The following is a 27,681-nucleotide window of genomic DNA, read 5'->3' on the forward strand; positions in this document are numbered from 1 at the left end:
TGACTGACTCCACCCAGCCTCGTGACTCCTGACCCTGCTCAGAGGCTGACTCAGTGCAGAAGGACTGCTTTCCACACCCTATGATTTGATCCCCAACCAATCAGCAGCACCTCTGCCCCAATTATCCATAAAAGCCCTGACCTCTGAGTTCCTGGGGAGACTGATTTTAGTAATAAACTCCCATTTACAACATGGGTAGCCTGTGTTAATTAAACTCATTTTTTTTTTTTTTTTTACATTTTCCTTCCTTCCTTCCTTTCTTTTTTCTTTGTAGTTTCTTGTTGTTTTTGAGACAGGCTGGAGTGCAGTGGTGCAATCGTAGCTCACTGCAACTACAGACTACTACCAGGCTTGAGTGATCCTCCTACCTCAGCCTCCCTAGTAGCTGGGACTACGGGTGCATGGCACCACATTCGCTGCAACCTCTGCCCTCCAGATTCAAGCAATTCTCCTGCCTCAGCCTCCTGAGTAGCAGGATTACAGGCACATGCCAGCACACCCAGCTAATTTTTGTATTTTTAGTAGAGATGGGGTTTCGCCATGTTGGCCAGGCTGACCTTGGCCTCCCCAAGTGCTGGGATTACAGGCATGAGCCACAGCTCCTGGCCTTTATTTATTTTAAGGCGAGCTCTAGAATGAGAAGGAATCCACTACAATTTACCTGTGAGATATTGGGCAGGTTACTTGACCTCTCTGACTGAACCTTGGCTCTTCATCTATCGAATGAGAAAAATACCACCTGCCTCATTGGATGACTGTGAGGAATGACTAGAAGCCAAGGGCCTGGCCAAAGCAGGCACTCAGCATGTACTAGTCTCCATCCCAATTCATTGGTACTTTCTTATGAGGATACTGACTGTGCAAACATCTGGTAGGTTTAGTGAATTGGCCTAGTGCAGACAATAAGAACTCACAAATCAGCCAGGTGCAGTGGCTCACACCTGTAATCCCAGCACTTTGGGAAGCTGAGGCAGGTGGATCACTTGAGCCTAGGAGTTTAAAACCAGCTTGTGTAATGTGGTGAAACCCCATTTCTATAAAAAACCCAAAATACAAAATTAACCAGGCGTGGTGGTGTGTGCCTGTAGTCCCAGCTATTTGGGAGGCTGAGGTGAGAGGATTGCTTGAGACTGGGAGGATGAGGCCTCAGTGAGCTGTGTTTGCACCACTGCACTCTAGCCTGGGTGACAGAGCTCCAAAAAAAAAAAAAAAAAAAAAAAGGAGGTGGGGAGGTGGGGAGGTGGTGGGTGGTGGGGGCTACATTACATCAGGGAACCACGAAACCACTGAGCCATTTCCCTAGATGCCTGCTGGTTCTTATCTCCTCCCTCCCCCTCACCTGATGGAATATAGCTGGTGAACACTCCTGAGGGAGTGTATGGTTCCAACCAGTTCAGAGTGGGGCTGTCTATGTCACAAATCCCAATTCCTGGCTTGCGTAAGGTGTCCAGCCTAAGCCAATGAACTCCTTACAGCCATGGGAAATGAGGTACACAGTGCAGAAGTGGTTTCTGGGGCCCAGCCTAACATGAGCAAAGACACACTTCACTACAGTGTGTGACCGAGGACTCAAGACCAATCTAGACTGGACATCTATGTTGCACAAGGAAGGCCAGAATGACCAAACACAAGCAAATATAACCAAAGAGACCTGAATCATGATGGAGAAGGAGAAACAAAACCCCTGGCTTATGGGTGGGTTTAGACAGAGAAAACGCAGGGCTTGGTGGGGAGAAGGAAGATGGGGCAGGGAGAATTCCTGAGTGTGGTAGCTAATGGTTGAGGAGCTTGGTGGAGAAAGGGGAAAGGGGAGAGGGAGGGCAGCCAGGGCCACTGCCTTGCTCCCTAGAATAGAACTTATTCCTCCTCCGTGGCATCCTGTGATCCCTTTCCCTCCCTTCATCCTGATTCTAAATGAGGTCCCTGTCTGCCATCCACTTCCTAGTTAAAGAAAAGCATTTTATGTATGTGTGTATGTATGTATGTACGTATGTATGTATGTATTTTAGGCAGAGTCTTTCTCTGTCACCCAGGCTGGAGTGCAGTGGCATGATCTTGGCTCACTGCAGCCTCTGCTCCCCCTCAAGGATCAAGTGATCCTCCCACCTCAGCCTCAGCCTCCCAATAGCTGGGATCACAGCTGTGCACCACCAGGACCGGGTAATTTTTTTTTTTAATTTTTTTACTTTTAGTAGAGATGGGGCCTCACCATGTTTCCCAGGCTAAGAAAAGTGTTTGAAAAATAAGTAAATAAATAGTGATGACACAGATCACAGTAAACATAGCTTCCCCGTACTAAGAGCCTACTATCTCACGGCTGTTTGACACAGTTTATCTCTAATTCTCACAGTTTTGTGAGGCAAACATTGCTGTCCCCATTTGCTACACATGGATGAGTCTCAGCATGACACAGTCTGTTGCCCCAAGCCACGCAGCTTCTGTGGACCCAGCACACAGTCAGACCCTGGTCCTCTGAGGGCTGCTGCCAATACTGCAGGGTGCTTTATAAAGGTGATGAGAAACTGTATTAGTTTCCTATTGCTGTTGTAACAAAATACCCCAGCTTAGTGCTTAAAACAATTTAAAGGTACTAACTTAAAGCTTTGGCCAGGTGCAGTGGCTCATGCCTGTAATCCCAGCACTTTGGGAGGCTGAGGCGGGCAGATCACATGAGATCAAGAGTTCCAGACCAGCCTGGCCAATATGGCAAGACCCCAACTCTACTAAAAATACAATAATCAGCCAGGTGTGGTGATGCACGTCTATAATCCCAGCTACTCAGGAGGCTGAGGCAGGAGAATCACTTAAACCCGGGAGGTGAAGGTTGTAGTGAGCCGAGACTGAACCACTTGACTCCAGCCTGGGTGACAGAGCAAGACTCTATCTCAAAAAACAAAAGCAAAAACAAAAACCTTTGTTAAACTAATGAGTGAGGAATAGTAAACTAAACTAAAGATCTTATCCTCTGCTTTCATTTGTTTTCATTTTCATTTTAGTTTTTGATTGCTCTATCCTAAAATATGATGGAACTGGGAAGGACCAGTTCTGTGGTTGAGCAATCTGCTTCTCCATTTGGTCTTGAATTTATTATTGTTATTATTAGTATTATTTTTAGACAGGGCCTCGCTCTGTAGCCCAGGCTGGAGTGCAGTGGCATGATCTCAGCTCACTGCAACATCCGCCTCCCAGGCTCAAGCGATTCTCCTGCCTCAGACTCCGGAGTAGCTGGGATTACAGGCACGTGCCACCATGCCCAGCTAATTTTTGTATTTTTGGTAGAGATGGGTTTTCACCATATTGGCCAGGCTGGTCTCAAACTCCTGACCTCAAGTGATCCACCTGCCTCGGCCTCCCAAAGTGCTGGGATTACAGGAGTAAGCCACTGTGCCTGGCCTGGTCCTGAATTTAAAAAGGCACCACCCTTGCCACTAGAGTCTGCCATCTAAGGTTGAATGGAACTCTAGGTTGTAAATAAATTCTTAAAAGTACAGACTGAGGCTGGGTGTCATGGCTCATGCTGTCTCAAAAAGAAATAAAATGGAAAAAAAAAAATGTGCAGGCTGACTAACCTACAGTGGTGAGGCTTCCAAAACTCTAAGTTAAAAATGAACTGCAAACTACCTAGTTAAAAATGGGCAAAGGACTTGAATAGATATTTTCTAAAGATGATTAAACAAATGACCAATAAACACATGAAAAGATGCTCAATTTCATTAGTCATTAGGGAAATACAAACCAAAATCCCAATAATCGTGAGGCCAAGGCAAGAGGATTGCTTGAGCCCATGAGTTAGAGACCAGCCTGGGCAACATGGCGAGACCCTATCTCTACAAAAAGTTAAAAAGTTAGCTGGCATGATGGTGCATGCCTGTGGTCTCAGCTACTCAGGAGGCTGATGAGGGAGGATTGCTTGATCCTGGGATGATCCTGGGAGGTCAGTGCTTCAGCAAGCACTGCACTCCAGCCTGGGCAACAGAGTGAGACCTTGTCTCAGAAAAAAAACAACAGCACACAATTAAGAAATTATTTCACACCTACTAGTGCCGAGACCAGCTTGGTCGGGGAGACCCTAACCCAGGGGTGCTAGAGGAATTAAAGACACACACACAGAAATATAGAGGTGTGAAATAGGAAATCAGGGGTCTCACAGCCTTAACAGCAAACCAGTCATTAGCATTGTTTCTATAGATATTAAATTAACTAAAAGTATCCCTTATGGGAAACAAACGCATGGGCCAAATTAAAGGATAGGTTGGGCTAGTTAACTGCAACAGGAACATGCCCTTAAGGCATAAATTGCTCATGCTATTGTTTGTGGCTTAAGAAATCCTTTACGTGGTTTTCCGCCCTGGGCGGGCCAGGTGTTCCTTACCCTCATTCCCCTTCCAGCTTGGGCATTAGGGCCATTATGAACATGTCACAGTGCTGCAGAGATTTTGTTTATGGCCAGTTTTGGGGTCAGTTTAAGGCCAGATTTTGGGGGGCTTGCTCACAACATACTAGGATGTTATATTTGAAAAATAAAAATAAGGCCAGGTGCAATGGTTCATGCTTGTGATCCCAGCACTTTGGGAGGCTGAGGCGGGTGGATCACCTGAGGTAAGGAGTTCAAGACCAGCTTGGCAAACATGACAAAACCCCGTCTCTACTAAAAATACAAAAATTAGCTGGGCGTGGTGGTGCACACCTGTAGTCCCAGCTACTCGGGAGGCTGAGGCAGGATAACCGCTTGAACCAGGGAGAAGGAGGATGCAGTGAGCCAAGATCACACCAGTGTACTCCAGCTTGAGCAACAGGGCGGGACTCCATCTCAAAAACAAAAAACAAAGCATAAAAAATAAAAATATGTGTTGGTGAGGATGTGAAGACATTGGAACCCTCATATATGGTTGGTGGGAATGTAAAATAGTGCAGTCACTGTGGAAAACAGTTTGGTGGTTTCTCAAAAAGTTAAACATATAGAATGTCTATCCTGCCCAAAGCAATCTACTGATTCAATGCTATTCCTATCAAATTACCAATGTCATTTTTCATAGAATCAGAAAAAAATTCTAAAATTCATATGGAACAATAAAAGAGCCTGAATAGCCAAGGCAATCCTAAGCAAAACTAATGGAACAGAATAGAGACCCCTGGAATAAACTTACACACCTACAACCAACTGATCTACAAAGTCAACACAAATAAACAATGGGAAAGGATACCTTTTTCAATAAATGGTGCTGGGAAAACTGGCTAGCCATGTGCCGAATGAAACTGGACCCCAACCTCTCACTATGTACACAAATTATCTCAAGATGGATTAAAAACTTAGCTGTAAGACTTAAAAGTAAAAAATCCTAAAAGAAAACCTAGGAAATACTCTTCTAGACATTGGCCTAGGCAAAGAATTTATGACTAAGTCCTCAAAAGCAAATGCAACAAAAACAAAAATTGACAGTTGGAACCTAAGTAAACTAAAGAGTTTCTGCACAGCAAAAGAAACAATCAACAGAGTAAACAGATAACCTACAGAATGGAAGAAACCATTTGCAAACTATGCATTCAGCAAAAGACTAATATCCAGAATCTATAAGGAACTTAAACAAATCAACAAGAAAAAAAAACCCATTAAAAAGTAGGCAAAAAACATGAATAGACACTTCCCAAAAGAACACATACAAGTGTCTAGTAAAGTGTTCCATCCTGGTTAACATAACAAAACCTTGTCTCTACTAAAATACAAAAAAAATAGCTAGGCGTGGTGGCACAGTCCTGTGATCCCAGCAACGTGGGAGGCTGAGGTGGGAGGATCACTTGAGCCTGGGAGGTGGAGGTTGCAGTGAGCCGAGAATGTCCCGCTGCACTCCGGCCTGGGAGACAGAGCAAGACTCTGTCTCAAAAAAAAAAAGTTCAACAAACATAATAAATGTTCAGATCACTAATCGTTGGTGAGATGCAGATCAAAGCTACAATGAGATACCATCTCATTTCTGTCAGAATGGCTATTATTTGGTGGGAATGCAAATTAGTACAGCCCTTATGGAAAGCAGTCTGGAGATTTCTCAAATAACTAAAAAAAAATTACCATTTGACTCAGCAATCCCATTACTGTGTATATACTCAAAGGAAAATAAATCATTCCTCCAAAAAACATTGCACTCATATGTTTATTGCAGCACTATTCATAATAGCAAAGACATGGAGTCAGGCTGGGCACAGTGGCTCACATCTGTAATCCTAACTGTTCGGGAGTTCAAAGCAGGTGGATCGCGTGAACTCAGGAGTTCAAGACCAGCCTAGGCAACACAGCGAAACCTCATCTCTACAAAATATACAAAAATTAGCCAGGTGTGGTGGTGCAAGCCTGTAATCCCAGCTACTAGGGAGGCTGAGGTGGGAGAATTGCTTGAACCCAGAAGGCAGAGGTTGCAGTAAGCCAAGATCAGGCCACGGCACTCCACCCTGGGCGACAGAGAGAGACTCTATCTCAAAATAAACAAACAAAACAACAACAAAAAACAAGTGGCCAAGAAACTTATAAAAAGTGCTCAGATCACTAATCATCAGTGAGATGCAAATCAAAGCTACAATGAGATACCATCTCATACCAGTCAGAAGAGCTATTATTAAAAAGTCAAAAAATAACAGATGATGGTGAGGTTTTGGAGGAAAAAAGAACATTTTTACACTGTTGGTGGGAATGCAAATTAGTTCAGCCCTTATGGAAAACAGTCTGGAGATTTCTCAAATAACTAAAAAAAGATTTACCATTTGACCCAGCAGTCCCATTACGCGTATATACTCAAAGGAAGCTAAATCATTCTACCAAAAAACACCTGCATTCGCATGTTTATTGTAGCACTATTCATAATAGCAAAGACATGGAGTCAGGCCGGGCACAGAGGCTCATATCTGTAATCCTAACACTTTGGGAGGCCAAGGCAGGCAGATCGCTTGAGCTTAGGAGTTTGAGACCAGCTTGGGCAACACGGCAAAACCCCATTTCTACAAAGTAAAAGTACAAAAAATAGCCAGGCGTGGCGGTGCACACCTGTATTCCCACCTACTTGGGTACAGGAGGATCACTTGAACCTGGGAGGTCGAGGCTGCAGTGAGTTGAGATCGCGCCACTGCACTCCAGCCTGGGTGACAAAGTGAGACCCTGTTTCAAAAACAACAACAAAACTAAACTAAAAAATGCCAGGTGCGGTGGTTCACTCCTGTAATCCCAGCACTTTGGAAGGCTGAGTCAGGCAGATCACCTGAGGTCAGGAGTTTGAGACCAGCCTGGCCGACATAGTGAAACCACTTCTCTACTAAAAATACAAAAATTAGCTGGGTGTGGTGGTGCGTGGCTGTAATCCCAGCTACTCATGAGGCTAAGGCAGGAGAATCGCTTGAACCAGGGAGACGGAGGTTGCACTGAGCCGAGATGGCACCACTGCACTCCAGCCTAGTGACAGAGCAAGACTCCATTTCAAAAAAAAAGAAAAAGAAAAAGAAAAAGACAGGGAATCAACCCAGGTATCCATCAACAGTGGACTTGATAAAGAAAATGTGGTTATATATACAGCATAGAATACTACACAGCTATAAAAAAGAGTGAAATTATTTCCTTTGCAGCAGCATGGATGCAGCTGGAGGCCATTATCCTAAGTGAATTAAAGCAGAAACAGAAAACCAAATATCACATGTTCTCACAAGTGGAAGCCAAATATTGGATACACATGTACACAAATAGGGGAACAACACACACTGGAGATTCCAAAGGTGTGGGGGAAGGGCTGCAAAACTAACTACTGGGTACTATGTTCACTGCTTGGGCAATGGGATCATTAGGCCCAAGCCTCAGTGTCACACAGTATACCCATGTAATAATCCTGCACATGTACCACCTGAATCTAAAATAAAATAATTACAAATAATAATAATTACAAAAATAAATAAAATAAAGTCTTAAGACAAAAAAAAGTTAAACATAGAGTTATCATATGACCCAGCAATTCCACTCCTAGGTGTATACCTAAGAGAACTGGAATCAGAGACTCAAACAGATATTTATACACCAGTGTTCACAGCAGCATTATTCACAATAGCCAAAAGGTGGATACAACTCATGTGTCCATCAACAGATGAATGTAAATAAAATGTGATATATGCACACAATGGAATATTGTATAGTCATATAATAGAATGCAGTTGTGCCACATGCTAAGTCAGATGAATCTTGAAAACATTATGCTAAGTGAAAGAAGTCGAACACAAAACAACAAATGCTGTATAATTCCACTTGTGAAATGTCACACGCGTCCATGTGAAGAGAGTCCACCAACAGGCGTTGTGTGAGCAACAAGGCTGTTTATTTCACCTGGGTACAGGTAGGCTGAGTCCGAAAAAGGAGTCAGCAAAGGGTGGTGGGATTATCATTAGTTCTTATAGGTTTTGGGATAGGCGGTGGAGTTAGGAGCAATGTTTTGTGGGCAGGGGGTGGATCTCACAAAGTACATTCTCAATGGTGGGGTGAATTACAAAGAACCTTCTTAAGTGTGGGGGAGATTACAAAGAACCTTCTTAAGGGTGAGGGAGATTACAAAGTACATTGATCAGTTAGGGTGGGGCAGAAACAAATCACAATGGTGGAATGTCATCAGTTAAGGTTATTTTCACTTCTTTCGTGGATCTTCAATTGCTTCGGGCCATCTGGATGTATGCGTGCAGGTCACAGGGGATATGATGGCTTAGCTTGGGCTCAGAGGCCTGACATGAAATATCTGGAGTATACAAATCTACAGAAACAAAAAGTAGAATAGAGGTTACCAAGGCATGCAGAGAAGAGAGAATGGAGAATTATTGCTTAATGCCTACACAGTTTCTGTCTAGGGTGATGAAAATGTTTGGAAATAGATAGTGGTGATTGTTGCACAACATGGTAAAGGTAATTAATGCCACTGAACCAGATGGTTGGCTGGGCATGGTGGCTAGTGCCTGTAATCTCAACACTTTGGGAGGCTGAGGCAGGAGGATGGCTTGAGGCCAGGAGTGTGAGACCAGCCTGGGCAACATGGCAAGACCTCATCTCTACAAAAAAGTTTTAAAAAATTGTCTGGGTGCAGTGATGGTGTACACCTGTAATCCTAGCTACTTGGGAGGCTGAGGGGGGAGGACTGCTTGAATTTGCAGTTGCAGTGAGCTACCATCATATCATTGCACTTCAGCCTGGGTAACAGAGTGAAATCCTGTCTAAAAAAAAAAAAAAGAAAAGAATATTATTGAAATGGTGACTTGTATATTATATATATTTTACATCTTCTTTTCTTTTTCTTTTTTTATTTTTTGAGACAGGGTCTCTGTTGCTGAGGTTGGAGTACAATAGTGCAATCTCAGCTCACTGCAGCCTCGGCCTTCTGAGTACAAGTGATCCTCCTGCCTCAGCCTCCCAAGTAGCTTGGATTACAGGCACGTGCCACCACACCTGGGTATTTTTTGTGTTTTTGGTAGAGACAGGGTTTCACCATGTTGCCCAGGCTGGTCTTGAACTCCTGACCTCAAGTGATTAGCTCACCTTGGCCTCTCAAACTGTTGGGATTACAGGCATTAGCCATCATGTGCTGTCCAACTTTTTTATTCTTTTGTAGAGACAAGGTCTCACTATGTTTCCCAGCCTGCAATTTTTTAAAAGAGTAAAATAAATAAATAAATAAACCATGAACTTTTTGCCAGGAAAAAAAGAGCTTTCAGCTGGGCTCAGTGGCTCACGTGTGTAATCCCAGCACTTTGGGAGGCAGAGGCAGGCGGATCACTTGAGGACCAGAGTTCGAACCCAGCCTGGCCAACATGGTGAAACCCCCATCTCTACTAAAAGTACAAAAATTAACCAGGTATGGTGACGCTCGCCTGTAGTCCCAGCTACTCAGGAGGCTGAGGCAGGACAATCGCTTGAACCTGGAAGGTTGAGGCTGCAGTGAGCTGAGATCGTGCCACTGCACTTCAGCCTGGGTGACAGAGCAAGACTCTCAAAAAAAAAAAAAAAAAAAGCTTTCAGTGAATCAACACTGTCATGGGGTGAACAGCAAAAGTCCTGTTAATCCCAAGATTTATGAAGGGCACAATAGTTAATTACAGGGGCCTGGTGGAGACAAATACTGAGGCCTTTGTAGCGTAATAAACTAGTTTTATTAAATCTTATCAGCCTTGGGGGAAGACCTGGAACTGATACATGTGAAATTGTTTCACAAGCTACTGATCTTAGGGCTTAATGAAGCAAAGCAAGAGAGAAAAATGTGGGGAGATGTTATATCTTCCATCTGTCTGGAACTTGAGACAAGTGGGGATGGAGTGTCCTTGTGATCTGATGCATTAGGGAGTGCACAGGGAAAGGCTGAGACTCTCTGAGCAACATGCAGAAGTCACTGCTTGCTAAAGAATCATGGCAAATCATAAAATTTAGTATTTCCAGGTGGAATTTTTGCTCATGTGTGGGGAAAAGGATTATAAATAAGTAAAGTTAATCCATAAGCTTGTGTGCTATATAAAATGTCTTTTGTAATAAAATAAAAATTATCCTGGGGATATCTGGTAATGAAAATATTTGTCGGGTGCAGTGGCTCATGCCTATAATCCCTGCACTTTGGGAGGCCAAGACAGGCGGATCACCTGAGATCAGGAGTTCAAGACCAGCCTGGCCAACATGGTGAAACCCCATCTCTACTAAAAATACAGAAATTAGCTGAGTGTGGTAGTCCATGCCTGTAATCCCAGCTACCCGGGAGGCTGAGGCAGGAGAATCACTTCAACCCAGGAGGCAGAGGTTGCAGTGAGCTGAGATGGTACCATTGTACTCCAGCCTGGGCGACAGGGTGAGACTCCGTCTCAAAAAAAAAAAAGAAAAGAAAAGAAAAAAAAAGAAAGTAAAATGTCTAAATGTCTCTCTTGGATCATTTAGCAGTGAGCCGCCAGGAAGCAAGAGGGTGGGTGGAAGAGCTCTGAATGGACTCTGTGATGAAGGGACCTCATACAGAACCTGAGGCAGAAGCTAGGCACCTGAGCAAGCCGGGAGCTAGGGTCTGAATCCCTAACCCAGGGACAGGCCACACTGTGTGTGGGGAAAAGGGTGACTGACAGAAGACACAGCTAAAGGCTGCTTTTTCTGATTCTAGGAAAGGCATATTTTTCTGATGCCTGTGAGGCCACAGCCAATGGCAATATCCTTGTGTTTGTCACCCCTCTGAATTGCATCTGGGCCACAGGCACACAGCTGGTGGCTCATGCGAAGCCTGGAAGCTTTGACCTCTCCTTCAGTATAGTTGATTTGCTCTTGCTTTGCTAAGTTGTGCAATAACTGTGATTGCACCCTTATTTGATGATGTGTGTTTCGGTAACCAGGGAGCGAGTGCTGCTTTGCCAATCCTAGGTCAACACTGACCCCTTTCCAAGGACTGTTCAGTAATCCCCAAGCCAGGTTTTATATACTGGGTAATTGTCTGTCTTTTGAGCTTCTCAGTGGGATGGGAGTTTGTGGGATTCCAGCGAGAAATAAAGGCAATGGCTCTCAGTGACATGCAAGCATTCCTGGAATCAGCATGGTGACCTCCCTATGCCTATGCTGAGCTGGTTTATTGAGTATGAGCTACGCGGCAGGCCCCACAACCCAGCTGCCTCACTAAGAGAGAATTAAGGAGCTATCCTGAAGGTTAACGCCTTGGGCACTTGGCTCAGATGCATGTTTCGGTCACAGATAGCATTCTGGACTCATGTGGAGTCTTTTCAAGACACTAGAATGAGGCTGGGCATGGTGGCTCATGCTGATAACCCCAGCACTTTGGGAGGCCAAGGTGGGCAGACCACTTGAGTCCAGGAGTTCGAGACTAGTCTGGGCAACATGGTGAAACCCTGTCTCTACAAAAATACAAAAAGCCAGGCATGGTGGTGGGTGCCTGTAACCCCACCTACTCAGGAGGCTGAGGAACGAGAATCACTTGAACCAGGGAGGCGGAGGCTGTGGTGAGCCAAGATCATGCCATTGCACTTCAGCCTGGGCAACAGAGTGAGACCCTGTCTCAAAAAAAAAAAAAAAAAAAAAAAGAATCCAGGATGTCCTCAAAAGACAGGACTAAGGAAGTATATCAATTCTAGAGGATATTGGCTTTTTAGCACAAGCATTATAAAGCAAAGGTATCTTGCTATTTTTCTTCAAACATTTCAGAAATATAGGCCAGGCACAGTGGCTCACACCTGTAACCCTAGCACTTTGGGAGACATTGGCAGAAGGATTGCTTGAGGCCAGAAGTTCGAGACCAGCTTAGGAAACATAGTGAGACCCCTCCTTTACAAAAAATAAAAAGTTATGTGTGGTGGCACTTGCCTGTAGTCCCAGCTACTCAAGAGGCTGAGGCGAGAGGATCCCTTGAGCCCATTCGAGGCCAGCCTGGGCGACAGAGCAAGACCCTGTCTCTTAAAAAAAAAAGAGAAACATTTATTGAACACCTAATTTGTGGCAGAAAATGATCTTGGCTCTGGGATACATCAATGGACTAAATCATTCTAGCGGGGCCCCTAAACATAAGTTCTTTGTTTCTGTCTGCCCTGTCCTGTTGTCTCCTCTAGAGGTAGTCTGGGGACAAGCATGAGATGAACTTATTTTGAGGAACCCTGGGAAGAAGTTGTATGATGGAGAAGGGCTGTGTGGGTTTGGGGCCACCCACAGGCTTCAGTGGTCTAGCATCTCTTCTGCTTGCTGTTCACACTGTCTGAACAGCTCATTTTGACTGATGTGCTTCGGGTTTGGGGTATAAAATGGCCAACATTTCAGAAGCCTATGGGCCAACCAACTCTCCCAGACTTTTGTGATCACACACCCTGCATTTGCAAAGCTGAACCAAAAATTTAGTCTGGATGAGCTCTTCCTTTCCACACCCACCAGCCCCCTACTTAAAAGTCTGGCCAATCAGTGAAGACGCAAACCTTAGGGAGAGGGGTGTGGTTAATTTCTAAATTCCTATTTGAACAAATTATTTATTAAGCACTGACTCTGGACCAAACACATTCTAGGTAGTAGGGATGTAAAAGTGAACATAAAAGAATAAAGGGCCTGTCTTCAGAGAACTGACATGCTATTGAAGGTTGGGGAAGGGAGAAGAATAACAGCGATACTCATCAATGTTGTCTACAAATAGCACTTTTCAAATTCTAATATGCTTATGAAAACAGATTGCTGGGCTCCAGGCCCCAAAATGGATTCAATAGATCTGGGGTTGACCAGAGAATTTATATTTCTAACAAACTCTCATGGGATGCTACTCAAAGTGTAGTTTGTATAAATCATAGAACTCCAAGGTCACAACTACCTGTAAGATGAAAAATTTAGTACCTTGTGTCATGGGTGAGTGACAACTATCTGGGCTGGTGGCATGGGGGAAAAATAATTTGCCAAGACAGTTGTAGGAAAAGAAAGGCAGATTTATTAGAGAAAGTATGAAAATACGTTGCAAGAAAGCAATGGGCAGCCAGGAAGAGAGGAGCTGACTACAAAGAAACAAAGGCTTGCTGGATGTTTTATAGGATAGTGTTTATGCTGTAGGCTGAAAAGGGCTTTGTGCAATACTGATAATGCCAAGGCTGCAGTGAGCTAACTTGCAATTTTCTATCAGCCAAGGGTCTGGTGATAGCTGGGCACAGGAAGAGTGTGAGTTATCTGCATAGGAGGGCTATGTGTCCTAGACTGTGAAGAAAGGCAGACTTGTGGCTTATCTGCTTTCTCTTTTTGCTTTCTCCTGATTCCACCAGCCTGACTCCTTTTCCCTAATTAGGATTCCACACCTTGATTACCCTTCAAAGTGTGGGCTGGGCACAGTGTGGCTCACATTCATAATCCCAGTGCTTTGGGAGGGTGAGGTGAGAGCATTGCTTGAGCCCAGGAGTTCAAGACCAGCCTGGGCGACATAATGAGATCCCATCTCTACAAAAAGTTTAATAATTAGCTGGGTGTAGTGGCATGCGCCTGTAGTCCCAGCTACTTGGAAGGCTGAGGTGGGAGGATCACTTGAGCCCAGGAGTTGGAGGCTGCAGTGAGCTATGACTGTGCCACTGCACTCCAGCCTGGGCAACAGAGAGAGACCCTGCTAATTAAAAAAACACATTTAGAAAGAGGTACTTGCTGATTTGTGTAGTTTGGATGGTAGGAAGCTGGAACAGGAGGCAAGGGAAACACAACCTTTCAAGTATGTGTTCAGGCCTGCTAGAACTCACCTTGGGAGGCTCAGAGATTTTTTGTATACTCTAGCGTGCCAGTCAGGATTCACTATGGAAACTGAGTGACTACTTGAGAGAAGGAAATCAAACACAACAAAAGGAAACTGTCCAGAAAACAAGGAGCACAAGGCTGGATGTGCTCCACCAGTCAGGTGAGGTTAGGACAAAGCATAGTTCTGAAGACCTGACCTGGAGGCAGAGTGAAGACACCTCTCCTTCAGATGTCTATCTGGAGTTCAGGGTTTCCTGGGTTCTGGTCTGCCCTGAATCAAAAGGTAAGGCCTAGAAAACCCAGAGAGGAGATTTTTGTTTCCTGGTGGCCAGGCTGCAGGGGAGGGATCAAAGGCAAACCCAGGGCAGGTGCTGCAGGCGCACCAGCCTGACTGGTGAGTCAGACCTCCGGCATAAGAGTGTTGTCAGGAGGAGGGGGTGGGACCTTACCTGCCTCAGCTTGTTTCGGTTCCTTGACATTTTCTTCACTGTTGTGCAGAACCACACAGTCTGGGAGTTGGAGGAGCTGAAAGGAGACGTTAAGAGAAAGGGCTGCAAACGTAGGGGTGTTAGAGACATCCCCTTTGGGGGACAATGGGAAGCTCTCCTTTGTTTCTTCCCAAAAAGCCTAAGAATGTAACCCTGGACCAGGGGACTAGCTACGGAAATGGATAGGAAAGGGCAGGCTCACAAAGTGAGGGGAAAGGGAAAAAAAATCACAACATTATCAAAAACATCGTAGAGTGTGGACATTAGAAGCTATCTAAGGCCAACTTCTCATCTAAAGAAAGTAATGATTGCTAACATTTTGGGGGGCTTTCTTCATGCTAGGCTACTCTAATTGCTTTAAATTTATTAAGTCATTTAATCCCTCAAACAGCCCCATGAACATTATTGGCCCCGGTTTATAGATGAGGCAATAGAGGTTAAGCAATCTGCATTTGCCTGAGGTCCCAGGTTGTGAATTGTGGGATCTGTCTACCCTTCACATTCGCAACTAAGTCAGCTAAGTCCCTTTGACCCAGTTCTCACATTCTTAAGAGCAGAAGGGCCATTTATAAGACAAGACCTTGGGGCCAGGGACAGTGGCTCATGCCTGTAATCCCAGCACTCTGGGAGGCCAAGGCAGGTGGATCACGTGAGGCCAGGAATTCGAGAGCAGTGTGACCAACATGGTGAAACCTTGTCTCTACTAAAAATACAAAAATTAGCCAGGCGTGGTGGCGAGTACCTGTAGTCCCAGCTACTCAGGAGGCTGAGGCACAAGAATCGCTTGAGCTGAGAGGTAGAGGTAGCAATGAGCCGAGATCGCACCATTGCACTCCAGCCTGGGTGACACAGAGAGACTTCATCTCAAAACAAAACAAAACAAAACAAAAAAACAAAAAAATCCAAAGGAATAAAAGATAAGGCCTTGGGTAAGCATAGGCATAGATGTAGAATAAAGGTGACCAAAAATAAATAAATAAATAAATAAATAAATAAATAAATAAATAAGTAAAAATAAAGAAAAAGAAAAGATAAGGCTTGGAGACACCTGCATTCTCCTCCAGCTGAGATACTGTCCACCCTCCAGATCTGCTGGATCATGTGGCCACATGATGCCAACGTTGCTGGCAATGTCCATAAGGGAACCCTTTCTGAATATGATCCAGGAGACAGGCACCATCACCAGCCCCTGGCATGCAATAGCCAGAATGAAGATGCTGCTGGTCACTCTGGCCTGTGTGAAGCACACCAACTTCCTGTGGCCCATGTACATCAGCAAGGTGGTTGATGCCTGTCATCCCACACTTTAAGAGGCTAAGATGGGAGGATGATTTGAAGCCAGGAGGTCAAGACCAGCCTAGGCAGTATAGCAAGATCTTATCTGTACAAAAAAAATTAAAAAATTACCTGGGCACTCTGGCATGTGCCTGTAGTCCCAGCTGCTTAGGAGGCTGAAGAAGGAGGGTCCCTTGAGCTCAGGAGTTCAAGGTTGCAGCGAGCCCTGATTGTTTCACTGCACTCTGGCAAGAGTGACAGAACAAAACCCAGTCAAAAAAAAAAAAAAAAAAAGACAAAACTCTGTCTTACTAATATTACTCTGCTTTTTTTTGAGACAGAGTCTCATGTTGTCACCCAGGCTGGAATGCAGTGGCACAATCTCATCTCACTGAAACCTCTGCCTCCAGGTTCAAGTGATTCTTATGCATCAGCCTGCCAAGTAGCTGAGACTGCAGGCACGCACTACCACACCGGGCTAATTTTTGTATTTTAGTAGATACAGGGTTTCACAATGTTGTCCAGGCTGGTCTTGAACTCCTGGCCTCAAGTGATCTGCCCACCTTTGCCTCCCAAAATCCTGGGATCACAGGCATGACCCACTGCACCCAGCCTAATATGACTTTGGTTAAGAAAGAAAAGAAAGACCATGGTTATAGACTGAATATTTTTTCCCCTCCCCACAAATTCATGTTTGAAGCTCTAACCTTCAATGTGATGGTATTTGGAGATGGGGCCTTTGGGAGGTGAGCTCACTCACACATGTGCACTTTCTCTCTCTCTGCCATGTAAGAACACAGGAAAAAAGCAGCTGTTTGCAAGGAAGACAGCCCTCATCAGGAACTAAATCAGTTGGCACCTTGATCTCAGACTTCCAACCTCCAGAACTGTGAGAAATACATTTCTGTTGTTTAGGCCACCCAGTCTGTAGTATTTTGTCATGGCAGCCCAAGCTGACTAATATAACTACCATTAACAGTCTGAAATTGGGCCAGGGACAGTGGCTTACACATGTAATCCTAGCACTCTAAGAGGTCAAGGTAGGAGGATACCTTGAGACCAGGTTCAACACCAGCCTGGGCAACATAGTGAGACCCACATCTCTATTTAAAAAAACCAAATCAAACAAACAAAAAGAATGGTCTGAAACTGGGGCTATCCAAGCTGAACATTGAAAGCACTATAGCTATAGCAAAGAAGTAGACTATTATTTAAGGCAATATTATGAGTTCAGTCTCTGCTTGGCTCAGAGAGGAACTGTAAAGTCCTCTTTGCCATTGGTGGCCTTTAGGCCACACATCACTGGTGTTGGCAAGATTGCTTTCAAACAGATTCAAAATGGATTGCATATGATTCTAGAGGGTCTATGGTCATTTAATAAAGGTGCTACTATGCACATGCTTGAAGCTTGGTGAGTTGTTTCTTTAATTCTTATTTATAGCAGATGGTGAATAGGTCTTTGCTGAGAGCCTCATACATTTAAATGGGATGAGCAAAGTAGGTGAGGAAGATAGAGACCCTCATGTGATCACACTCGCCTCACTGGCTGGAACTCTCATCCTCAACATTTCCTTATGTTGAACAGAAATTCACTTTCTATGGATCAGGTCTGCATTTTGAAGGACACAGGGCAAAGGACCTTCTCTTCCCACTGACAAACCTTAGAATTCTGCTCTTAAGGCAAAAAAAAAAAAAAAACCACCAAACTCATTCTCACATATGCCAGTTTCCAGGCTCCCATTATCCTGATCAATCTGCTCTGATTTCCAACATTCTTTTAAAAATATGGCACTAGAAATGGAAAGTTCTTTTTTCCAGTGGCTCAGGAAAGACAGTCATGCTGCATGCATTATGTCTGAGCAAGGCAGAGGGAGAAAGAAATGGAGATGATTTTAAGGAAGTAAGCTGAAAGACTAAAAGATGGCATCAAAGGTGGCATTGAGAGTATAAAGAACTGGGAATCACGGCTCAGATGTAAGATGATTGGGGGCTTGCTATGTCTCCGAGTGGGAAACAGGAAATACAGACCAGGAGGAAGAATAAGAATTAGGATGAAAGGTATAATTTAAAGGGTCTTCAGCCTGGATATAGGAGGTGGTGGCGAATCCATTAAGGAATGGGGAAAACTCTTATTTGTGGAGTGTCTAGGATAGTCAGGCTGTATCAGATGTTTTCTTGGCATTAGTGTAATCTAATCTTTCCCACAATCTCATAAGGTAGGAATTAACTGCCCTCATGAGGAGGGTGAGGCTGATGAAAGTTAAGTAACTCACCCAGGGCCATCCAACTACTAAGTGGAAGGGCTGGGATTCCAACTTAAGGGAGTTCTCAGGGAGCGTAACGAGCACTTCAAGAACTTGTTCCCAAACCAGTGGTGTCAAGTAAAAATTGCAGAGGAGTGGCAATGTGTGAAGGTTTCCCAGGTGGCCTGGAGACTGCAGACTTAATGCTTATGAAATGGAAGTCTATAGTTTGTTGGTAGTCTGGATAACACGGTGTACAGTGGTTAGAAATATAGGTTTTAGAGAGACCTGATTACAAATCATAGCTCTCCCCCTTGCTTGTACGTTCGTGGGCAAATTTCCCCACTTCTCTCTTAGTTCCTTCATCTATAAAATGCTCTTAATAATACCAGCATTGAAGCATTGTTACAACTAAATGAGATCATCTATATAAGCAAAATGTATGTAAAGTGTATTTTATATATGAGAAGTGTTGAATGTATATGCATTCAACAAAGGGTAGCATTTAATTTTTTTTTTTTTTTTTTGAGGCAGAGTCCCACTCTGTCACCCAGGCTGGAGTGCAGTGACATGATCTCAACTCACTGCAACCTCTGCCTCCCGGGTTCAAGCGATTCTCCTGCCTCAGACTCCTGAGTAGCTGGGATTACAGGTGTGCACCATGCCTGGCTGATTTTGTATTTTTTTTTAGTAGAGACAGGGTTTCATCATATTGGCCAGGCTGGTCTCGAACTCCTGACCTCGTGATCCACCCGCCTCGGCCTCCCAAAGTGCTAAGATTACAGGTGTGAGCCACTGCGCCTGGCCCAAGTGTAGCTATTTCTTCTGTGCAAATTATTCATTTTTCCCTGGCACTTGACCTCAAGTCTCTTTTTTAAAATGAGTAATAGGTGTGGTGACATTATAATGTGTCACCTTGCCTAGATTGAACTACATTTCCCAAAATTCCCTTCCCGGCATGTTTCCAGTTAGGATGGTCTGCAGAGAGATTTTTGTGGGAGACTTTGAGGGCAGAAGTGAAGCAGCAGTCATTGTGTAGCTCACACACTTTGTCATTGAGTTGCTGGCCTGCTTCACTGGTGTGAGCCAAAGCCAGGCCTGCAGCTGCCTCTGACTTCTCCTCCAGCATCTCTGACTTCTGGGCTAGGTGTATGTGTTTAGCTCTGTGACGAAAGGTCTCAGCTTCAGCAGGATATCCACACCGTCAAGGTCAGAGCCACAAGGATTGACAGGGCTTGCATTCCCTCCCTGTGGTCCATGCTGGTTTTCTTCCATGTCACCTCCAGCTTTCCTCCAAATGGCCTGCCCTGAGGACTATGTGTCTTAGTGAGGGTTGCCAGATTTAGCAACTAAAAATCTGGATGGCCAGGCAAATTTGAATTTCAGTTTAACATGAAATAATTTTTAGGGTAAGTATGTTTCTCTGAAATTCAAATTTGACTTGGTATCCTTTTTTTTTATTCTGTCTTCCCTAAATCTGGCCACCCTAAGAGAATAAGAGAATAAGCATCTTGAAAAAGGTAAGCTTGCTGGGCAGAACTTAGTTGAGGCTGGTGACTGAATTTATGATACCAACTAATACCCAGCCAAGTGCTTTTCTCAAGCAGGGCTTAGCTGCCAAGGTGTAAGTAAGGCAGAGGCAGAACGCTGGGTTTATCCACAGGTGGGATTTTGCCAGTTAAGACACACAAGAGAATTTGCGGCAGGGTTTCCAAACTTGAGTTTGCAACTGCATCACCTGGAGGACTCCTTAAAACAGATTTCTTAAAACAGCTAAAATTATTTTTTTTTCAGACAGAGTCCCACTCTGTTGTCCAGTCTGGATTGCAGTGGCATGATCTCGGCTCACTGCAACCTCCACCTTCTGGGTCCAAGTGAACCTCCTGCTGAAATTATAGGCACCCACCACTACGTCTGGATTAGTTTTTCTTGTATTTTTTGTAGAGATGGGGTTTCGCCATGTTGGCCAGGCTGATCTTGAACTCCTGACCTCAAGTGATCTGCTCGCCCTAGCCTCCCAAAGTGCTGGGATTACAGGCATGAGCCACCGCGCCTGGCCTTAAAACAGAAGTTTTGATTCAGTGGGCATAGGGTGGTGCCCAAGAATTTGCATTTTCAATGCAACTGGTCCAGGGACCACACTTTGAGACTCCCAGGGGTAGACTGAAATGGGGGGACTTCAGTATCTAAAATAGCTAAGGGGAGACAATAAGGCTTGGAGGAGGCTGATGGGGCACATGGGCTATGTGATTGGGAGTACATATGCTTCTTGTCTTCACGGTGAGCAGAAGATTGTGCTGGTGAACTTTGAGGGGTTTTGTGTTTCCTCCTCTCTATTCTTTCCTCTGTCCTAATTTTTGATTCTGTCCTTCCTCTAATACTGTCATCTGCCTCCGTTTTAACCAGGCAATTTTTGAGAATGCTGGTGTCATAAAACTGTTGTCTCTTCTGATTTGTGAGAAGCTAGGCATCAAAACAAGTGAAGGTGGCCGGGCATGGTGGCTCATGCCCATAATCCCAGCAATTTGTGAGGCCAAGGTGGGCGGATCCCTTGAGGTCAGGAGTTCAAGACCAGCCTGGCCAACATGGCAAAACCCCATCTCTACTAAAAATACAAAAATTAGCCAGGCATGGTGGCATATGCCTGTAATCTCAGCTACTCGGCAGGCTGAGGCCTAAGAATCGCTTGATCCTGGGAGGCAGAGGTTGCAGTGAGCCAAGATCGTGCCACTGCACTCCAGCCTGGGTGACAGAGCTAGACTCCATCTCACAAAACAAAACAAAACAAGTAAAGGTAACGAGGCCACAACTGGTAATGACTGCTCTGGAAAAAGCATCCAAATTATTACTATTTTTTTCTTTCTTCTGAGAAAGGGACTAGGAGTTGAAAGGGCAAAGAAGGACGGTGCAAAGAAAGGCAAAGAAAGGTGCAAAGAAGGGCAAAGAAAGACGTGGTGGCTCATGCCTGAAATCCCAGCACTTTGGGAGTCCAAGGCGGATGAATCACCTGAGGTCAGGAGTTCAAGACCAGCCTGGCCAACATGGTGAAACCCCATCTCTACTAAAAATATAGAAATTAGCCAGGTGTGGTGTCAGGCGCCTGTAATCCCAGGTACTTGGGAGGCTGAGGCAGGAGAACCGCTTGAACCTGGGAGGCAGAGGTTGCAGTGAGCCAAGACTGCACCACTACACATGGGCAACAGAGTGAGACTCTGTCTAAAAAAAAAAAGAAAGGGCAAAGAAGGAAAACAGAGAAAGGAGAAAGGAAGCCAGGCTGTTGTTGCTAGGTGAAGATCTTCAGAAGCCAAAATATTCCCCTTAGGAATCTTCATTGCCAAGTCCTTTCTAAATCTTTGGTTATTTCATGGAACAACTCATTTTGTCCAATTCTCAAAGGAATATGGCCTTAAGTGCAAAGGACCTAAACTTTATTGAGTATATACTATATGGTAGTTGCTGACTGTTAATTTCCATGGGAAGTAGATGTGCAAAATATGAAAAGTGTTCCATTTAAGTATGTAATTTTTATTTCTTTATGCTTTTATGTATCTTCTAAATTTTCTACAAGTATGATTTTCCTTTACTTATTTTAAACTTTTATTTTGAAATAACTTCAAATTTACAGAAGAGTTACAAAGGTAGTAATGACAATTCTTGCATATATCCTTTACTTTGACATCTTACATAACCATGGTACATTTATGAAAACCAAGAAATTAACATCTGTACAATACTATTAACTAAACTACAGATCTTGCTTGGATTTCACCAGTTTTTCCACTTATATCCTTTTTCTGTTGCAAGATCCATTGCAGGATAGCACATTGTAATTAGTGAATTTCTTCTATAATTAAAAAAAAAAGGCATACATCTTCTCCCTTTCTATCAGGGCATTCCTTGCTGTTTTAGCAAAGGAATAAAGAGGAAAGTGTCTTTTATTGACCATGGAGTACAGGGGATACGTGGAGATAGACATCTCTTCGGTAAACCCAAAAAGGAAGTAGGAGGAATTTTAAATAAGTATCATGAAAAATCCACATAAAGTCTAATAATACACACACAAAAAATACTTATGGCCCTATGGTAGGTGGGAAAAAAAGATAAAATACTTGGTTTCAAGATGTAAAACTATGCAGAAACCTTTTTTGAAATGAATATATATTGTAAATTATGGAATAATTTTGACACATATATCTCTATATCAAAAAGTGTTTTCACAGATAGCTTCTTTTTAATTTTTAGGGCTGGTTATTTGTGTTTTCCTAAGAGGTCTCAATGTGCTCAGAAATGTCACTTTTTAGATTCTACAAAAAGGGTGTTTGGAACCTGGGGAATCAAAATACAGGTTCCAATGTGAGATATTAAATAGCACATCAGAATGCATTTTCACAGATAGCTTGTTTCTTGTTTTTGGGGCTGGATATTTGTTTTTTTCCTAATAGGCCCCAATTGGCTTAGTAATGTCACTTCGTAGAATCTACAAAAAGAGTGTTTGGAACCTGGTGAATTAAAACACAGGTACCAATCTGACAAAGCATTTTCACAGAGAGCTTGTTTCTAGTATTTAGGACTGGATATTCATTTTTTTCTTTGTAGGCTTCAATGGGTTCAGAAATGTCACTTCATAGATTCTACAAAAAGCAGGTTTGGGACCTGGTGAATGAAAACACAAGCTCCATTCTGTGGTATAAAACAGCACATCACAAGCCATTTTCACAGATAGCTTGTTTCTAGTTTTTAGGGCTGGACATTCGTTTGTTCCTATAAAGCCTCTATGGGCTCAGAAATGTCACTTCATAGATTCCACAAAAAGAGTGTTTGGAACCTGTTCAATCAAAGTGCAACCTCCATTCTGTGATATAAAACAGCAAATCACAAAGAGTTTTCACTGATAGCTTGTTTCCAGTTTTTAGGGCTGGATATTTTTTTTTTTCCTAATAGGCCTCAATGGGCTCAGGAATGTCACTTCGTAGATTCTACAAAGGGATGGAACATGGTGATTCAAAACACGTGTTCCATTCTGTAATATGAAACAGCAAATCACAAAGCATATTCACAGGTAGTTTGTATCTATTTCTTAGACCTGGATATTCATTTTTTCCCATAAGGCCTCAATGGGCTCAGAAATGTCACTTCGTAGATTCTACAAAAAGTGTTCGGAATCTGGTGAATCAAAAACAGGTTTCATTCTGTGATAGGAAACAGCACATCCAAAAGCATTTTCACAGATAGTTTGTTTCTTGTTTTTAGGGCTGGATATTCATTTTTTCCTAATAGGTCCCATTCGGCTCAGTAATGTCACTTGGAAGAATCTACAAAAAGAGTGTTTGCAACCTGATGAATTTAAACACAGGTTCCAATCTGGGATATGGAACAGCACATCATAAAGCATATTTACATATAGCTTGTTTCTAGCTATTAGGGCTGGATATTCATTTTTTCCTAATTGTCCTCAATGGGTTTAGAAATGTCACTTTGTAGATTTTACAAAAAAATTGTTCGGAACCTGGTGAATCAAAATACAGCTTCCAATCTGGTAATATGAAACAGCAAATTGCAAAGCATTTTCACAGATTGTTTGTCTCTTGTTTTTAGGGCTGAATATTAGCTTTTTCCTAACAGGCTGCAATCAGCTCAGTAATGTCACTTCATAGAATTTGCAAAAAGAGTTTTTGGTACCTGGTGAATTTAAACACAGGTTCCAATCTTAGATGTGGAACAGCACATCACAAAACATATTCACAGATAGCTTGTTTCTAATTGTTAGGGCTGAATACTCATTTTTCCCTATGGGCCTCAATGAACTCAGAAATTTCACTTTGTAGATTCTGCTAAAAGAGTGTTTGGAAACTGATCTATCAAAACAAAAGTTCTATTTTGTGATATGAAACAGCACATCACAAAGCGTTTTCACAGGTTGCTTTTTTCTAGTTTTTAGGGCTTGATATTTGTATGTTCCCGTGAAGACTCAATGGGTTTAAAAATGTCCCTTCAGGGATTCAAAATCAGTGCTTCAAACCTACTGAATCAAAACCTAGGTTCCATTCTGTAATATAAAACAGCACATCACAAAGCACTTTCACAGATAGCTTGTTTCTAGGGCTGTATATTTGTTTTTTCTTAACAAGCCTCAATGGGGCTCAGAAATATCATTTTGTAGATTCTACAAAAAGAGTGTTTGAAATGTGGTGAATCAAAATGTAGGTTCCATTCAGTGACATAAAACAGCACATCTCAAAGTGTTTTCACTGACAGCTTGTTTCTAGTTTTAGGGCTGGATATTCTTATGTTCTTATAAGGCCTCAATGGGCTCAGAAATGTCACTTCATAGATTCTATAAAAAGGAAGTGTGGAACATGGTGAATCAAAATACAACATCCATTCTGTGATATGAAACAGCACATCATGAAGTGTTTTCACAGAGAGCTTGTTTGTGGTTTTTAGGGCTGGATATTCATTTTTCCTAATAGGCCTCAATGGGCTAAGAAATGCCATTTTGAAACAAAAAGACAGCAGTAACCTCTGCAGACTTAAATGTCCCTGTCTGACAGCTTTGAAGAGAGCAGTGGTTCTCCCAGCACACAGCTGGAGATCTGAGAACGGGCAGACTGCCTCCTCAAGTGGGTCCCTGACCCCTGACCCCCGAGCAGCCTAACTGGGAGGCACCCCCCAGCAGGGGCACACTGACACCTCACACGGCAGGGTATTCCAACAGACCTGCAGCTGAGGGTCCTGTCTGTTAGAAGGAAAACTAACAAACAGAAAGGACATCCACACCGAAAACCCATCTGTACATCACCATCAAAGACCAAAAGTAGATAAAACCAAAAAGATGGGGAAAAAACAGAACAGAAAAACTGGAAACTCTAAAACGCAGAGCACCTCTCCTCCTCCAAAGGAACGCAGTTCCTCACCAGCAACGGAACAAAGCTGGATGGAGAATGACTTTGACGAGCTGAGAGAAGAAGGCTTCAGATGATCAAATTACTCTGAGCTAGGGGAGGACATTCAAACCAAAGGCAAAGAAGTTGAAAACTTTGAAAAAAATTTAGAAGAATGTATAACTAGAATAACCAATACAGAGAAGTGCTTAAAGGAGCTGATGGAGCTGAAAACCAAGGCTCGAGAACTACGTGAAGAATGCAGAAGCCTCAGGAGCCGATGCGATCAATTGGAAGAAAGGGTATCAGCAATGGAAGATGAAATGAATGAAATGAAGCAAGAAGGGAAGTTTAGAGAAAAAAGAATAAAAAGAAATGAGCAAAGCCTCCAAGAAATATGGGACTATGTGAAAAGACCAAATCTACGTCTGATTGGTGTACCTGAAAGTGATGGTGAGAATGGAACCAAGTTGGAAAACACTCTGCAGGATATTATCCAGGAGAACATCCCCAATCTAGCAAGGCAGGCCAACGTTCAGATTCAGGAAATACAGAGAACGCCACAAAGATACTCCTCGAGAAGAGCAACTCCAAGACACATAATTGTCAGATTCACCAAAGTTGAAATGAAGGAAAAAATGTTAAGGGCAGCCAGAGAGAAAGGTCGGGTTACCCTCAAAGGGAAGCCCATCAGACTAACAGTGGATCTCTCCGCAGAAACCCTACAATCCAGAAGAGAGTGGGGGCCAATATTCAACATTCTTAAAGAAAAGAATTTTCAACCCAGAATTTCATATCCAGCCAAACTAAGCTTCATAAGTGAAGCAGAAATAAAATACTTTACAGACAAGCAAATGCTGAGAGATTTTGTCACCACCAGGCCTGCCCTAAAAGAGCTCCTGAAGGAAGCACTAAACATGGAAAGGAACAACCGGTACCAGCCGCTGCAAAATCATGCCAAAATGTAAAGACCATCGAGACTAGGAAGAAACTGCATCAACTAACGAGCAAAATCACCAGCTAACATCATAATGACAGGATCAAATTCACACATAACAATATTAACTTTAAATGTAAATGGACTAAATGCTCCAATTAAAAGACACAGACTGGCAAATTGGATAAAGAGTCAAGACCCATCAGTGTGCTGTATTCAGGAAACCCATCTCACGTGTAGAGACACACATAGGCTCAAAATAAAAGGATGGAGGAAGATCTACCAAGCAAATGGAAAACAAAAAAAGGCAGGGGTTGCAATCCAAGTCTCTGATAAAACAGACTTTAAACCAACAAAGATCAAAAGAGACAAAGAAGGCCATTACATAATGGTAAAGGGATCAATTCAACAAGAAGAGCTAACTATCCTAAATATATATGCACCCAATACAGGAGCACCCAGATTCATAAAGCAAGTCCTGAGTGACCTACAAAGAGACTTAGACTCCCACACATTAATAATGGGAGACTTTAACACCCTACTGTCAACATTAGACAGATCAACGAGACAGAAAGTCAACAAGGATACCCAGGAATTGAACTCAGCTCTGCACCAAGCAGACCTAATAGACATCTACAGAACTCTCCACCCCAAATCAACAGAATATACATTTTTTTCAGCACCACACCACACCTATTCCAAAATTGACCACATACTTGGAAGTGAAGCTCTCCTCAGCAAATGTAAAAGAACAGAGATGATAACAAACTATCTCTCAGACCACAGTGCAATCAAAGTAGAACTCAGGATTAAGAATCTCACTCAAAACTGCTCAACTACATGGAAACTGAACAACCTGCTCCTGAATGACTACTGGATACATAACGAAATGAAGGCAGAAATAAAGATGTTCTTTGAAACCAACGAGAACAAAGACACAACATACCAGAATCTCTGAGATGCATTCAAAGCAGTGTGTAGATGGAAATTTATAGCACTAAATGCCCACAAGAGGAAGCAGGAAAGATCCAAAATTGACACCCTAACATCACAATTAAAAGAACTAGAAAAGCGAGAGCAAACACATTCTAAAGCTATCAGAAGGCAAGAAATAACTAAAATCAGAGCAGAATGGAAGGAAATAGAGACACAAAAAACCCTTCAAAAAATTAATGAATCCAGGAGCTGGTTTTTTGAAAGGATCAACAAAATCGATAGACCACTAGCAAGACTAATAAAGAAAAAAAGAGAGAAGAATCAAATAGACACAATAAAAAATGATAAAGGGGATATCACCACCGATCCCACAGAAATACAAACTACCATCAGAGAATACTACAAACATCTCTACGCAAATAAACTAGAAAATCTAGAAGAAATGGATAAATTCCTCGATACATACACTCTCCCAAGACTAAACCAGGAAGAAGTTGAATCTCTGAATAGACCAATAACGGGAGCTGAAATTGTGGCAATAATCAATAGTTTACCAACCAAAAAGAGTCCAGGACCAGATGGATTCACAGCCAAATTCTACAAGAGGTACAAGGAGGAACTGGTACCATTCCTTCTGAAACTATTCCAATCAATAGAAAAAGAGGGAATCCTCCCTAACTCATTTTATGAGGCCAGCATC

At 43.1% G+C, this 27,681-nt stretch overlaps 1 long non-coding RNA gene and 1 pseudogene across 1 annotated transcript; one reads left to right on the forward strand and one right to left on the reverse strand.

The window, feature by feature from the left end:
* The window catches only part of LOC101131649 (olfactory receptor 7E24-like), a 124,988-nt pseudogene that overhangs the window by 39,148 nt on the left and 58,159 nt on the right, over window positions 1–27,681 (forward strand).
* Window positions 8,321–16,255, reverse strand: LOC129532778 (uncharacterized). The gene is made up of 3 exons (XR_008678697.2): window positions 16,117–16,255; window positions 14,671–14,746; window positions 8,321–8,768 (listed from the first exon to the last, which is right to left on the reverse strand). It is a non-coding gene; the product is annotated as an uncharacterized lncRNA (long non-coding RNA).

This window comes from Gorilla gorilla, chromosome 2 (assembly GCF_029281585.2).
Source record: "Gorilla gorilla gorilla isolate KB3781 chromosome 2, NHGRI_mGorGor1-v2.1_pri, whole genome shotgun sequence".
Taxonomy (NCBI): domain Eukaryota; kingdom Metazoa; phylum Chordata; class Mammalia; order Primates; family Hominidae; genus Gorilla; species Gorilla gorilla.